The sequence below is a fragment of the Palaemon carinicauda genome, chromosome 1, assembly GCF_036898095.1.
Source record: "Palaemon carinicauda isolate YSFRI2023 chromosome 1, ASM3689809v2, whole genome shotgun sequence".
NCBI classification, from domain to species: Eukaryota; Metazoa; Arthropoda; class Malacostraca; order Decapoda; family Palaemonidae; genus Palaemon; species Palaemon carinicauda.
This window is the reverse complement of record NC_090725.1, coordinates 273,252,813-273,270,312: the sequence shown is the minus strand read 5'-3', so window position 1 is coordinate 273,270,312 and position 17,500 is coordinate 273,252,813. Positions and strand designations below refer to the sequence as shown.

The 17,500-nt window shown below is 34.6% G+C and overlaps 1 long non-coding RNA gene across 1 annotated transcript in view; it reads right to left on the bottom strand.

Annotated features, from left to right (window-relative positions):
• Positions 1 to 690: 690 nt before the first annotated feature.
• Positions 691 to 17,500, bottom strand: part of LOC137644697 (uncharacterized) — a 306,181-nt gene continuing 289,371 nt past the window's right edge. The window contains exon 5 of the long non-coding RNA XR_011045181.1: positions 691 to 778. This is a non-coding gene — a long non-coding RNA (uncharacterized lncRNA). The remainder of the gene's footprint in view (positions 779 to 17,500) is intronic.

The window sequence follows — 17,500 nt, the reverse complement described above, 5'->3', positions numbered from 1 at the left end:
TAATAACTGTATTAAAAAATACAACTCAGCCTTTACTAAAATATGGTCCATAATTAATACTTGCGACATATATCATCATATCCTACGCAAATCCTGAAATACAAATTGGCGGCCAAGTCTAAAATGTGATGATTTATGAACATTATATATGTAATGTGACATATTCCTAAATTACTTTTTACTACCGTTGGGGTGTTTTTACTAATTTCAAGTCCCTAAAGATTCCTTCCTCATTCAGAGATTTCATGACTGGTAATATGCACAAGGCAATTCATGTCTTCAAATTAACTGACTGGTATTGACGAAAATACTTCTATAAATTCAACATATTTTGTTGTGGTATCAAGACAAGTTAATGTCGACCCAAATTGAACCAATTCTATCTGCAGTATCAGTTGCTGAACTACACACGGATATGGAGCAAGGTGAAAGTTAGAGTGGTAATTAACCAATCCAGATTAGAGAACCTTCTGTAGGTTTTGCTAAAAACAACGGTCAAAGAATAGCACCTTCGTACTTCTAAAAAAAAGAAGAAGAGAGAGAGAGAAAATAAAAATCTAGGGTATAATTATGCTCTAGCCGCACTCTTACAATATACGAATGCATAAGATAAAAGGCTATAAACATAGTAAAAAAGAAGCCAACAAACATCCTGAAATAAAACCAGAAAATTGAAATATGACAAAATACCTGACTGAGGAAACATCCGGGACATGTTTCATCGACCAATCACGGAGGGAAACGTCACCGTGGGCAGTGGCATGTTCAAATATTTTCACTGCAAACAGAACAAATATGGGGAATTAGAAAGTGAACTTCAAATTCTTTTACATTGTCATGCTATCAAAAACCCCCCTTTAATCAAATTATAATTCCATTAAATATGAATGTAAAGGTGTTAATAATAATAATAATAATAATAATAATAATAATAATAATAATAATAATAATAATAATATTTACTGAACCTAAAATTTTAAAAATTATGCTAGTCCCTTGCATAATCATTAGAAAACCAATTTTGCGTTTTACAGTAGCAAAGTCAAATAATTTTCACATTACACAGTAGCAAACACTATATGTAATAAATTGCAATATCTTTCTATACATTTCGTTTGTGTAAGCCCGACTATCTACAGGTAATCATCGTCATGCTCCAATTTGGCTTCTCTCGATGATTGTAACTAGCTTCTAACTTTGGAACCATGGGTAACATCACTGGAGTCGGTACTTGACGTTTCGACTTTTTCTGACATTGCCCCAAAATTTTTACCAGCAGGGGCTCAGTAGTTTTAAAATTCATCGGTCGAGATATGTGCAAATTAAGAATCAGCACAAACAGCAGCAGTGAGAGTATCAGGCATAGGTATGCCAGTGCCTATGTAAACTGTGGTCATGTTCCACTTCAGTTCTTGTCTCTATTCGGGATATTAAGAATGATCTTATTTTTATATACTGTATATATATATATATATATATATATATATATATATATATATATATATATATATATATATATATATATATACATACAGAGGTATAAAAATATAAACTGATTTTCATTGTCTTCCTCTTTGTTTTCTTACGCAGGAAGCGTGCACGTGCACATACATATTACACACACAGCGACCGAAATTTTACTCTACTGTAAATGGGTATCAGAGTCTCCTGGAGTAGAATAAAACGTTCTGGAGCTAGTATTTTCATCTCCAAAGTCCTGCTCGAATTCGCAAGTTTTTGGAGATGAGGATACTAGCATTATCCCCCCCCCCTTTTTTTTTTATTTACTCCAGCAGACTCTGATATCTAATTACAGTTGAGTATATCGATGGTCGCTTGACCAGAGGCTATGCTGGATCTAGCAAACATGAGTCAGGAACTCTGCCACCCAGTGAGACAGCCCAGTTAAATTGATTTACCATTTCAAAAGTCGGGCGGGCGCTGTGGTCACAATTTCAGTAACATCTATAAACAGAAAGCAAAACGTGATATAAAATAAATATGTGTGTAAAACCATTAATTAAAATAAAAAAAATATAATGAACAGTCCTAGATAAACCCAAATATTGATGTACTGTAAACTTGTACTTCTAAGTAAGGAGTACACCAATAAATGAATACTGGTCAGAACGCATATATTAGTGCTCGTATACAAAAACAAAAAGGAAAAAAGAAAACCTAACCCTCAAGCACTAGCATATCAAAATATTATATACCAACGAAATCAGTTTCTTAATGCTTTATTTTCAATAAAAAATTGATCCAACATGTCTGGGTATATATACCTGTACACACACATATATACACACACGTATATATATATATATAAATATACACACACACACACACACACACACACACACATATATATATATATATATATATATATATATATATATATACACACACACACACACACATATATATATATATATATATATATATATACATACTGTATATTCCTTTCCGGTCACGCTGAGCGGCCTTCAAAACGAATGACTAATCTGTCTCTCCCAGTCCCTCGGGTAGGGGGAGAATGGAGCAGTCATGCCCTTATGAGATGATTAGGAAAGGGGGATCAGTGGGAAAGTTTAAATCTCTGTGTGCATATCTATCTAATTATTTAGCCGTCATTTTTTTTACGGGTCGCGTACACTACTATGTGAAGGTTGATTGAATTAAACATAAATGTACTCCTTGAAGATAGTATCGAAGTTGTACTGAAATATCTCGCCCTCGTCTACGTAAGAAGGAATAACAAAGACGTTAGACATATATCGGTGACTGGATGATGCGAGGCGTACATTCTCTACAGAATATCTGGTCCCCATTAGAAAAAGAAAAAAAAAAAAAGTGTCGTCGTCTTCAGGATGCAGATGACGGTAACGTAACCCCATCACCGTCCCCGTCGACGACGCTGAAAAATGGCATTTATCACATTACGAGAGCGGACGCGACGCCGTTCTCTCCGTAGTCGCTGTGACAGTCGCGGACGAAAAGCGAAAAAGACGAAAATTCAGACTTTTCGAATAAGGCCCAGATCCTTAGGGCCGCATCTCTCTATGCCCGCGTGACTCTGAAGACAGCTTGATTCCATATAGGCCTATGTAGTTCGGTCTATGTAGATGAGATGACATTCGAGTGGGCCAACCCCTTCGACCTGTCAGGAAAGTTTCTCTGCACTGTCAGCTACGGCAACTTTACGGCTGTCACTTCATTACTATTGGATTACCGGAGTCACATTCATGGCTGACTCCGATGCTTCCCATAGATAAATAAATAGACACACGGCTTTATTAGATACTCAAGCCCGCTTTTACTCTCTCTCTCTCTCTCTCTCTCTCTCTCTCTCTCTCTCTCTCTCGTTCCAGAAAAAGAGGGAAGGCACTTGACAAATTAGCATGATATAAAAGTACACAAAGAAAGAGCAGGTAATCAAGTTTAACCGCATAAAAAAAGAAAAAAACTACAGGTAAAATGAAACTTATTTGGCCAAAAAGCTTAAAAACCAAGAAGAATTAACTTCAAATAAACTAAACGAACTACTTTTTCAGTTTCATGTTACCAGTAAAACGGTCGTAATTTAAAAATTGCGAATCTCAATAATAATTTTAACGTTCGCAATTTTTATGATAGAGGAAAGTACTCGTATATAACAATAAAATGTGAAACATCAATAAAGACGTTCTCATTTTTACGCAGCATGCGTTAGCGGAGTAGAATTTGATTTTGCTCTAGACAAAGCTTCTAGCACTCGCGAGTCTAGATGGAAAGACTAACTAGAACGAGCAATGCGTTTACAAGACATCCGAATTTAGTGGATAACCTAGGATTAACACAAAAAAATAAAGTCAGGCATTTTGGTTAAGCTAAGGATATGGTGACCCGCAAAGGGAGGTCGCAGGTCCGTTTGGTTAGGTAGGGAACGTTCAGTTCGTCCCTTTTCAGGCCTAAAATTACATTTGAAAAACCATAGGGTCGTTTTCAAAAAGATGGTAGATGACTAACTAAGAGAAAGCCACGGGACATTTGGATTATGATTGAAAATGGCGTCTAGGTTCTATGCGAAAGCGAATGAGAGGACAGACACTAGATATACCACACTACAACTCATGTAAACTGTGTAACCTTGCTAATGCCAATAACCTTAAACACTACTGTCTTCATTGCCCCACTGTCAGGAATCTGTTACCTCAAGGACAAAATTTTACTTCAAACCTGTCAATAGTTACTCAAAGATGACCACCTAGACGTAATTTTGACTCGTCATCCACACTCTGGTGGCTGCTAAACTGTCTGTTGCAGTTGTTGTGATAATGGAATACGATCTCATATATGTTATTTTTGTAACCGATACACTGATGATTCAATGCTGTAATTTTTCTTTTTAGGTTGATTTCTGATGAACTGTATGTAACTGCCAATATGTAACTTTGTTTGACGTCTTTGGGCGTAATAAATTTATTAAATAATAAATAATTTAAAAAATCTTAAAAGATGTTACATTTGCAACAAAAGTTACATATAAGAAAGTAATTCGACGAGAATAGAATCGAGCAAATAGAAATAAATGGTTAACCATATGCCCTTGCATTGTTAATGTTGATGTTTATCAGTGACAGTTTTAAAGCACGTGGGTTTATCACTCTTGTTCACCTCCAAAGCCACTCGCGGATATAGACTGGCGAGTGGAAGAACATGTCTGAGATATATATATATATATATATATATATATATATATATATATATATATATATATATATATATATATATAGATAGATAGATAGATAGATAGATAGATAGATGGATTAGATTTTATAAGTCATACCACAACTGTTCTAAGCTGAACATTTTCTCTCTAACAAATGTAAGGAAGCAAAAAAACGAATACGACCATCATTTTTTAAACAGGATAAGAAATCTTAACTATAATCATTTATATAAGGATTGCTTTAGATTAAGAAAGGACATAATTTACTTCAAAACATGCTCATAATTTTCATATTTAAGTTTTCTAATGGATATATTCATGGCAATTAAATTTAATGCTGAGAAAGAAATACGACTCAAATGACATTTTTACATGAAATCCTTCCGTCAACATAATATTTACTTTATACACAGTTGTTGAAGCACAAAAGAATTATATTCTATTAATCATTATGAAATACGAGAGATTCATAAATTGTTTATCCCGCTTCAAGTACAGACGATGATAAACAGTCACCAAAAATAGAATGACGGAATCTTTAAGTAATGCAAACAATAGAGAAATAATTTTTAACTTCATCAAGAGCTAAGGAGATCAACAATACAAAAGATCCTGATGAGTCAAGGAAATTCCACAGAGAGCTAGAACATTTTGACAAAAAAAAAAAAATTAAATAATGCCAGAGATCTGTTACATTTAATGATGCAAGTTTTGAAGAATATATATATATATATATATATATATATATATATATATATATATATATATATATATATATATATATATATACATACATACATATATATACGGAGAAATCACAGGGAAACGTGATGCTCAGATGAAAGAGAACCACAGGGAAAATGAAATGTGAAAATATACGATTAAGTCTTGACTAATTTCGAGACAATTCTGAGGACTTAATCATATAATCTCAGTTTTCATCTTCCTTGTGGTTCTTTTGCATATGTGTATATATATATATATATATATATATATATATATATATATATATATATACATATATATATGATATACACACACACACACACACACACACACATATATATATATATATATATATATATATATATTTACGCACATACATAAACACACACACACACACATATATATATATATATATGTATGTATATATATATACACACACACACACACACACACATATATATATATATATATATATATATATATATATATATATATATATATATATATATATAATATGTGTGTATGTTTGTCTGTGTGTATGCGTGTTAGAGAATCCAGTAAGTATACATTCTATATTACAATAAAGAAACAATTTGAAAACATTGTAAAGTGAAACTATACAGAATCCATTAAGTACAAATTCTATATATTACAATAAAACAAAAATTAGAGAACATTGTGCAGTGAAACTATACTGTAATTCTCAATACAGCTACATCAGCAAACAGAGCAAATGTTTTCCCACAAACAAACAATACTTCCCAAACGCACGTGCATAGTAGCAGCCTCTCGGTAGGAGGCGAAGGGTTGACTAAAAAAAGACCAAGAAAGTAAGAGGATGGGGAAGGGGGATTACGGTGATGGAGGAATTGGTTAGGAGCGGACAAAATTCAGGGGATTTAGATAAACCAGAGCTCTTAAGAAGTACTGCATTGTCTTGGAGAGTTTCCGCCACTGCACTGTTAAACGTCCATATACGCGATAAGCTGAAAAGATCCCTTTCTACTATTCCTTGTCTTTCCCGATGCTCTTCAGCAGGATAGCACTAAGTCCCCTATGCATAACAATACCAAAACAATCTCCGCATACCACCATCGATGCACCCTCCTGGTCCTCTGTAGGGGTACCTCCGGTGAGAGCACATTCGGTTGAAGAGGTTAAAAGGCGACAGATTTGGTTGGGGGTATCGGTTTACCCAACACGAGCGACTTGGCTATGTTTACACCCCATGACCCGATAAAGAAGAGGAGGTAGGAGAAGCTGTAGTAGTGGATAGTATAGCAGTAGTAGTAGAGGAGGAGGGGGGAGGGTTAGTAGTATTTGTAGTAGCCCTAGGCCACCTGCGGTCGCTTATCATGCCATCTTGACTCAACATTAACAACACTTGGCAGTTAGGAGAGCCAATAGGAAATTTATGCGTATCAACTCTAAATCAGCCCTACTGCTGCTCACATTTAAGTCTATCCACTTCTTCGTTCAACGTCTTACTGAATCATCATTGTAAAATAAAGAATTATTCATTCATAAAAAATAAACAGGTTTTGTAAACTTTAACCTGGATCGGGTTTAAAGGAAAACTGTCAACAAAATTAACCTTTTGTACGATATTACCTTTCCTCTAGTACAGATGGTAGAGAACGAGGACAAACACATTAATTAGCAATTTTCAAAATTCATAAAATGAGACCAGTATGAAAATACCAGCGTACATTACAGCATATTCATTCATACAATGACATTATTAATAATAACAATAACAAAGGAATATCCATAATCCATATGAAGTTATTCTTACCAAACTAGATACTCAATACATGAATTTGTATTGGTACAACTACCTGATAAATTCTAGACACTATACCATCTGTTATACTAGATTTCACTGCACAAGATGATAAACTAAGGGACACAATGTATCACGGCAAACTTCTTGAATTATCACCAGATTAGAAGATTACCCATGATAAAAAGTGCAATTTTCCACGTAGTAGGTCTCAAACAGGGAGGGGTTCAGTAATTAAAATAAAATTATCATAATTTTCTGCATTTAACATTACGTCTAAATGAGAACAAAGATAGCAATGAATCTTACGTATAGCTATCAAAGAAAATTGGATAAAAAAATCATAACTGTTAAATCACAATAAATGATAAATGACAAAAATTATACTGAAAAGTAATAAGCATGTATAGATAAACTGGATACAGTATCCCAATACATAGACTGTGCATATTAAAATCTACTAATCCAATAAAATAAAGACAATTAGCTATAACTTTCATTGGATTTACCATTGTTTGAAACTACAAGCGAACACATTTTCTAAATCTTCCTCAAGCCAAGACTACTTACGACAGAATCTCCTAGTAATCTATTCTCACATCCATTTAGGCATCAACACTTCTTTATAAATTTTTCCCAGTAATACAACTTCATACTCTCTTTCAAACTGTTGCTACCTCAGCTCCTCTCTTTTCATTATTCGATTTATTCTTTTTATCGTTTCCTTTTTGACTGCCTTATATCTTATCTGGCATACGTGCATATGATCATTACTGTCACTCAATGACATCTTAATCTTGATTTTCACCTCTCATTTTTTATTCCCATCACTTACTCATTTTCTTACCCTCACCTTTCCTGATATACCCTTTTGGCCTTATGACACCATCAATCATTGGTGTCATGTTTCGTAGATCAATGGTATCTGAAAGATCTTGAAACAACAACACAGCACGTTGCCTAAATGCCTATTACTCACTTCTTTCACTCTCTTGCTTGTCCTTTAATGTTTCTGTCATCGTCTTTGATTTTTCTTTTTTTAATATCTAAAGTTTTCAACCTCATCTCTCAAGTTTTTATATTTCTATTATTGTATAAATATTTAAAAATTGTTTCATTATTGTACACGAAGCAAGAATGTACTCCTGATAAAGGTAATTTGACAAAATATATTGGATAAAAAATATTTCTTTAAGTCATTTCATTGCCGTTTTCGTGATTTTGTTAAAGAGGGAAACTCCCTACTTCCGTTTATAAAACCATTTACCCTTAGTGAAAAAAAAATAGTTAAGATGCATAATGACAAAAAATTGAACTTATTGACTTTAAAACAATGAAACTATAAACTATCTCGAGTGCCGTGTGTGGATGAGATCATGATGAGGGGTAGATGGAGATGATTTTGGCATGCTCTTCGCACTCCCAAAAAGAGATTAGTTCACCAAATTTTAAATTGGGCTCCACAAGGAACTAGAAGAGTTGGAAGACCCAGGCCTACATGGCTGAGGACTATGAGGCATGAAGTAGGAGATGATAAATGGAGAAGTATTGAATTAAAAACTCAAGATAGAGACGACTGGCTAAATCTAACCGAGGCCCTTTGCGTTAATAGGCGTATGAGAAGATGATGATGACTATTGAAAACGAATTATATGTCATCTAAGAACGAAAGATAGATATGATCAGTAACTTATTCATGAAATCTATCTAAAGCAAAATAAGGTTGATAATGACTGATTCAAGATTGAAAAACTGTGTTCTGCTCTCGGTAGCAAATCTAACTCAAATTATTAAAAGACTGGCAAAACAAAACTATAAAGTTTCATGAAAAAAAATAAGTAATGTTTATCTGTTTTATCATAAATTTCTTAAATTTAATAATTCTATCATGCAGAAATTATAATTATATCTGCAACATATTATTACAAGATCAAAAGGGGTCGCAAGAGCTGTGCGACACATCTGAACTCGTTAGTATAAAAAATGACGCTTTATATATTAAAAAGTTTGGGTAATCTGATTATGAAGGATCCGTATTTTGACCAAACATTTTATATGTTGCTTCTTTAATCAATAATTCTTGTTTTATGTAGCCATGATGATGGGAATGGAATCCCAAAATGTAGTGTCAACTATCATCATCATCATCATATATATATATATATATATATATGTATGTATGTATGTATGTATGTATGTGTATATATATATATAAACAGTATACACACACATATATATATATTTATATATATGTATATATATATATATATATAGTATATATACACACACACACACACACATATATATATATATATATATATATTGTGTGCCTCAAACCTAGTTAAAATAACCCTCCTCATCCATACACAGAGGAAACCGAGAAGTAGACAACATGCTCAGAATCTCCAACTTTCGAAATTCATTTTGAAAACGTTCGCCAAGTCCCTTCCAGAGATGATCTCACCAGAACGAACCTACATTGGAGCAATTTTGGGGAAAAGAACAATTGAAACGTCTGGACACTCCAGTCCCTAGGACCCAAAATCAGACAAATCCGCTGAATGCAAATAAAAGCAACAGACCGTGAAAAACATGCCACTGCCTGACATTTAACCCATACCTCTTTCTTTGTTTCTCTCCCACTGCCTTTAACCAAAACTCGCCTTCATTCTGGGTAAATGGCTTTCGTCATTACTCATGTTGTCTATTAAATATAGAAAGTATCTTTTTGGCAATCTCTCTCTCTCTCTCTCTCTCTCTCTCTCTCTCTCTATTAGTACAAATGTAGATACATGAAGCAATTGCAATTATCTGGCTCTTCAGAAATATTTCAATATATTTGTAGAGGGATACAAACAAAAGGAATGGAAATCATTTGCTTCGTTTCTCTTTTAAAGGCTATGGCTAATATCGAATGTTTGAACTTTAAATTTTCAGTTTTCCTGATATAAAATCTAAGCAAAATTTATACTATTAAAAAAAATACCTAATTATGTTACTACGGGTAATTCTATTAACTTTTACGACATTAAATTCCAATTAGCTTTCCTCACATGATCAATGCAGTGAGAAAGGGCCAATAGGGATAGGCTCATAGTTTGAAACGGATTCCCCCATGCTCCCTTTGGATAGCTTACATACAGTATAGTGTAGAGTAGACAAAGGTGGGGTAACATAGCAGAAACGTTGGAGACAGAAATTTTGCGAGTCCCCGGTTCGAAGAGCCACCTTTTGGCTAGATAGTTTGTATTATTTGACACAACTTTATTAAGGATCAATAATGGAGGTTGAATTGGGTCCATTGCTTGATCCTCCCTTGTCTAGGGTATGACGATGCTAGTCCGATATCGGCACCATGGATTGGACTTATGTTGACAACGTTTTCATGAATTAACGTTGCCTAAATACATTGTTTTGGTGAAAAGCTCTGTAAGCAAATAAATGCCGTTGGTTGTAACTCATTGTCATTATTGTTATTAGTCTATCATAATTATCCTTGCTATTGATCATTAACAATCGCTAGACTTACAAAATACTACAAACCTCGAATAACTAACACACTGTATAGTTCTTTTGTTTCACGAGTCGTAACCTGGTAAGCTAATGTGCATTTTGGATACCCATATTGTATAGGAGAAGTAAATAAAATCGATCAACTACAGTAAATCTCAACCAGAAAGTACAATGATACTACTCAAAAGAGAGAGAGAGAGAGAGAGAGAGAGAGAGGAGAGAGAGAGGCATATTGCAGGTAGAATAGGAACTGCATATGATATCTTGTTACACCGAAAGAACTGTAAATGCTTTCAATAAAAAAGTTGACCCCTGACCATATAACCACTTTTCCCATTAGCAAATGCATGCAATGGACAAAGAAACTTGAAAATGTAAATTGCACTTCATGGGAAAATGAAGAGAAACCAAAGAGATCCTGACAGTGGGAGAGCCCGAAAAGGTATTTGAAGTCAGAGGCGTGGATGACTGATGGAGGGCATCCGCACAAAGACAAATCAGCAGCCTGCATTGGGAAAAATTTCCCTTTGGACAAAAGTGGTCATATGCTGGTGATGCTGCTGTTGCCCAACTCTCTCTCTCTCTCTCTATCTCTCTCTCTCTCTCTCCTCTCTCTCTCTCTCTCTCTCTCTCTCTAATTTTTCTTATGACCAGATATTTTTCTCTATCCTTTACAATTAAACTCTTCATTGTATTTTTTTTTTAAACCTTTAGATTAAAAAGTTGCCTTTCTTCTGACATTAAACTTTTTCTGTAGCTCTTAATATGTTACCAAGATTTTCAGTATCAAAACCGGTTATAATGAAAGTTTATCCCCCCCTCTCTCTCTCTCTATCTCTCTCTCTCTCTCTCTCTCTCTCTCTCTCTCTCTCTCTCTCTCAAATTCTTCTTATGGCCAGATATTTTTCCTGCGTCCTTGCAATTAACTCCTCTTTGTTATATTTTTTTAAAACCTTTAGCTTAACAAGTTGCCTTTTCTCTGACATTAAACTTTATCTGTAACTTATAATGTTACCAAGATTTTCTGTATCAAAATCGGTTATAATGAAAGTTTATCTCTCTCTCTCTCTCTCTCTCTCTCTCTCTCTCTCTCTCTCAAATCTTTTTTCTTATAACTAACTACTTTTTCTCTATTTTTTAGCAATTAAATCTTCTTTTTTGTATCTTTTAAAAACTTTAGCTTAAGAAATCGGTTAATATGAAAATTTACCCTCTCTCTCTCCTCTAGATTCGTGTGCAATTCTGAAATCGGACCAGGAAGGACTAATGAGCGCTTTCTCTAAAATCCATTACGACCATTCGGACTATTTGGTCTTGGGCCTTAAGCAATGACTTTTGTGGATCAAAATTAATGTGGAGAGGAAAATAAGAAGATAAAAAATAGACGGAGAGTAATCATTGATTAGTCAAAATGCATAGCATCAGAACAGAGGACCTCGTCGAGGTAACCTCTCTCTCTCTCTCTCCTCTCTCTCTCTCTCTCTCTCAGGTTGACAGGAAATACAAACGTAAATTAAGATCTGCATTGAGACCTGCGATAAAATCAGGGAAGAAAAAAAAAGGTCCATAGCTCATGCTAAGGGGAGGCGGGACCACTTGGTGAGGATATTTTTATAGAAATGCGGCGTCCGTTATAGGAGTCAAGTTCGTTGGGTGATGCATCATCGCTTACATACACGCATGAGCACACATCCAAATTCATAAGCGCTTTGGTACTGAGAGAGAGAGAGAGAGAGAGAGAGAGAGAGGCTTTAGTGCGAAAAAATGGGTGCAAATTACTTTTGAGATTCGAAATAACGGAAAGAATATATGGATTTTTTTTTCAAAGTGAAATTAAAACAGGTATGCATATAATATAAAACTAAATTTCATAAGAGGTTAACGGAGGGAAAAAATGAATGGGGAAGATGGTAAAATAATAGTGCGATATTGTAAAACTGGAGAGAGAGAGAGAGAGAGAGAGAGAGAGAGAGAGAATGCCCATGATACATCATATATGCAGGGAATCTTGATGCACAACCGTCAAGCAGTCCTTCCAAACAGAGAAAAAAAACTTTGGCCGATGAGGAGTAGAGATATGTGGGCGTCGATATGACAAACCAGGTGTGGTATTCAGCTCCTCAGATCTCTCCTCAAGATAGAGAACCCGAGAAATATCTCGTGGAAGAATCTTCTTTGCCCAGGTATCTGACTTTTTTATCGGCCGGGCATCGAGAACACGACTGTGGGAAACATTGCCAGCATGTTTCGGTAAGTCACAGAAGCCGATTGATGCTCTCACGCATGTAACATATCTCATAGCCCCTCCAACCCCCTCTTCCAGTAGTACACTCACGTTTTAATCATACCACAGCACACCCTTCCCCCTTCCTACAAGTTCCCAAGGCTACCCTACCGACTTATCCATCTCGAGACAATAAATCAATCATCTCAGGTATATCTTTCAAGCAGCTTGAGATAGTGGTTGGCTGACAGAAGCCATCCATCTGGACAAGCAACTCGACAACGCACGCAACACTTGACTGAGTTGCACCAGCATTTCATGACCAGCCTTAGGAGTAACGGATAACGTGTGACATTTATTAAGAGTTGCTACTTCAATTTTCAAAGCATCTTCATTGTAAGGGAATCTTCATATCAGGCAACTTTTGCCTGAAGTTGCAACAGCTTTTTGTGGCACGAAATATATTCATCACGAAGTCGCAACCACTGTTCTTTGTCATTGATACAGATCAGACAGGATCTCTGGCTCGACGTTTTGACAGTGTTCTTGTCACTTCAACACAGCCATACTGATAAAAATTGCAAAAAAGAAGTTAACATGCCTATGATATGACAGAGTAGATGGATTGTAATCTTTACAGCCCAGAAACCATTTGCAAAATATAACTTGGAGATGTTAGGGAAGATCATAAAAATCAAAGAACCTTCTCTAGTTATTGGAACTTAGTGGAAATTATATATAGTTAAAGTAAAGAACTTAGGGAACTTTACAAAATTTTATTGCCTGTTGCATTAATCTCTAATGACTTTAATGTAAAAAAACAATTACGTTCCCTGCAAAAGTAATAACTCCCAAAATTTATGGAAGGATCAAGGAATGTTCACATATAATTCGTAATTATTTCTTGCGGTTCTTGCCAAGTATGACAGCTTAACATTGCCCAACTCACATACCAAACTCAAGTAGCTGAATATAATATCGTGTCTTAATTACACAATCATTACTAAATTTTACTGACATAACAACAATGAAAAGGCAGCTCACAAGCTAACGTCTCAGAGTCACGAATCCTGAGTCAGAAGTTCGAGTCTTGCTCACTGCTCGTAGAAGTTTTCACCTGAGTTCACAACCTTACATTCCCAGTGAGCTAAGATGGGGCTTATGTGTCAGCTGAGACGTGAACAGCCATTGCCTGGTCGTCCCATGTCCTAGCTTGGGTGGCGAGAGGGCTTGGGAGCTGATCATATGTATAAATTTTCGGTCTCCAGGACACTGTCCTGTCCCTTGCTTCTGTCAATCATGCGCAACCTTTAAACAGCACAAGGCAACTTTATCTACTGTTTGCCAGTTATAGCATGATGAAGGTTCCCTTTTATCAATAAATAAATACAAGTGGTATTTTATTTTCTTTGGATACCAATGCATAATTTTGTTTTACCATCGTATTATTCTCTTTAAATACACTTAACTAATTGATAACGATTTTACCGGTATTATAATTTTTTTAAAATAATTATTTGGCACACGTACTTACGAAAATTTAGGAAAAAAAAAATATAAACATAGAATTCAAGTTAACTTTGATAATGATAAGCAAGTATTATTATTTTAAACATAGAACTGTTTGCCCTAGCAATGCGTGGCCCTTGATAAATAACTAGACATTAGTCACCGACATAACGAACTTTATATGCTCGATCTCCGATGAACTCCTGACGCAGAAAACTTCTGTTATAATAGTTTTGTCATGCACCTAAAAAAAACATTTCAACGGCAGATGGTCGAAGCATGCTGTTCATACATTAAACCCTCCTCTTCTATTTAAAAAACACTGTCCATAATATGCTACCTCTATCATCGATTCTATTTAGTACTACCCCCTCACCCCCCTTTACATTAACAGCATACAAATTTCTTAACGGTCTATCGTCCTCAATTCTTTTCACAAGATATTCACCAAAGGTCTAATTTTTATAAAACGAGCATAAATGACGGAAATTCCATGACAAATATCGATACATTAGAATACCTATTCATAAAGATACAAGAAATGAATAATCAAATTAAAGAAAAAAATTTAAATTTTGTATATATACATATGTGTGTAAGGTAAGAAGGCAGGTAAAAGATACACAACGATATATATATATATATATATATATATATATATATATATATATATATATATGATTGACTTATGTATCTATGCCACTATATGCTAATGAGTTTTTTTTTTTTTTTTAAATGCCATTTTGAAGCCTTTGTTAATGATGTTCTTAAGCACTGGACTGTACCATGGTTATCCACTGTTTCAAATTTGAGGTTCTTTGAAGAATGAGTTTGATTATATCTTCGGAGAACCTCAAATTCAAAACTGTGGGTGGCCATGGTACAGTCCACTGCTTAAGAATATTATTAACAAAGTTTTCAAGACTGGCATTTGAAGAAAAAAAATATCTGTAGTTACATATGGGGGTATACACTAGTCAACCAAACATATTCTAAAGGTAAATATTTTGTTTCGGAGTGGGGGTTGGGGGGTTTAAGAAGCTTGAGGGTCAAGACCTTAAAGAATAGATGATGATCATTCAGTGATGTCAAGCAATTAGGTCAGTGGTCAGTGACTGCCTAATATAATTAAAAAAGGAATAAAACTAGATTTAATACCTAATATGGAGTTAACTATAAGAGGATTAATAATAATTATAGGGATAAAAAATACATCAGACGTACGAGATCATTAAATAAGAATAGCTGGTTTGATTAAGAACCCTGAAAATTAAACACATCCAAGAACTAACACTAAAAAATCAGTGCCAGTAAATGTAATGGTGAGAAACAAGGGGAAGAAAGTAAAATTCGTAGCGACCTCTCATTCAATCAAAAACATTCGTTATCATCCTTTTAATAAGCTTGAATTGCGGTATGAATATGTAGTTGATTGTATAACCTTTATGTGATCTTATAAGGAAAATTACGAGCGTGCTGCATGGCTCTAAAAGTTATGCTTTCCTTGTGTATTGTCACACCTTGGTGGTTTAGAGAGAGAGAGAGAGAGAGAGGAGAGAGAGAGAGAGAGAGAGAGAGAGAGAATGAGAGAGAGAGAGAATGCTTCTGTAGCATATTATGGCTTTCTACAGCATTCACTAACTGTGAAATGGTTTCACAGGATATTCCAATATCTCCCAACCGTAAGAAACATTTTATCAATAATTCAATGTAAAACAGTAAAACTAAAAATAAAATTTTCATTATCAGAACAGAAAAGTACTTGAATGCAAAAAGAATCTACAGAACATAAGAGCACGTATCAGTGAGTACTTAAATTCGAGAGCTGACCAATACAACGACAGCTGTCACAACTCTCTTCAAGTGCTTCCACGACATAAGATAATCAGCAGCATCATGCTCATAAAAAAAGATTCAATGATTGACAGGAAGACTTCACAATGATTGACAAGTTCAAATGGATTCATCAAGAGATCAGTTTCATGTTATCTATATTATTCTCTCGAAAGCAGTTGCGTTTCAACTCGTCTATCTGACAAGGGTCCAGTTACGTTATTCGATACTTCCAGGGCAAAACTTCTATTCATACAAATGAACCATGTCCAAAATACAATCAAAATACGCAAACACCGTATGATGCCCTACTTTTCTTCCATGTGAATAAAAGGTAAATATGTGGTTGACAAATTCATAAATTCATGTACTCATACAAACTTCAGATATGTAAATAAATGTATTTTGTGGAGTGTTTACTTGAAAAAATGTGGGGGTAGAAAAAAAAAAGTCGCTAAAATAAATATAAGATTATGTTTTTGTTTATCTTTACATTCATCAAATTTACTTCACCAGAAAAAAAATTTAACTGAAAAGCTGACATTTAGAATGGAAAACTTGCATCCCATTTTTTTCAAAAAGTGTCAAAAGTTCAGAACATTAAACCTTTTTAAAAAAGGATAAATTAAGCCATGTGTAAATTAAGCAACTCGTATACCACTAAAATTCATAAAATTCATTATTGTTCATATAATTCCTTTTTGGCATTCAGTCTTTCATTCACCTTTTGTACCATAAATATTCACCCTAACTCACGAAATGATGATACATTGAATATAGTGATTGATGCTCCGGAGAGAGAGAGAGAGAGAGAGAGAGAGAGAGAGAGAGAGAGATGGTGATACATTGAATATAGGTGATTGAAGCTCCGAAGAGAGAGAGAGAGAGAGAGAGAGAGAGAGAGAGAGAGAGAGTTTTCCATTTATACCATAAACACTTTCATAACAGCTAATGGTCTCGAAGGTCATAAAACTATAATTTTCAGGTTTATGACTGAAAGCTGAAATGAGGCTAATTCCGCTCAAAAGGCATTAAACAGAACGATATGCAAAAAATGAGGAAATATGGAGAAAGCAGTTGCCCGAAATAAACTAATTATTGAAAGTTTAATTGATTTACACTTCATACAGAATATCCTGCAAAGCAGATACTTAATAACGAACAAACTGAATTAAGAAATCTTGCAACAACCAATTTTCCT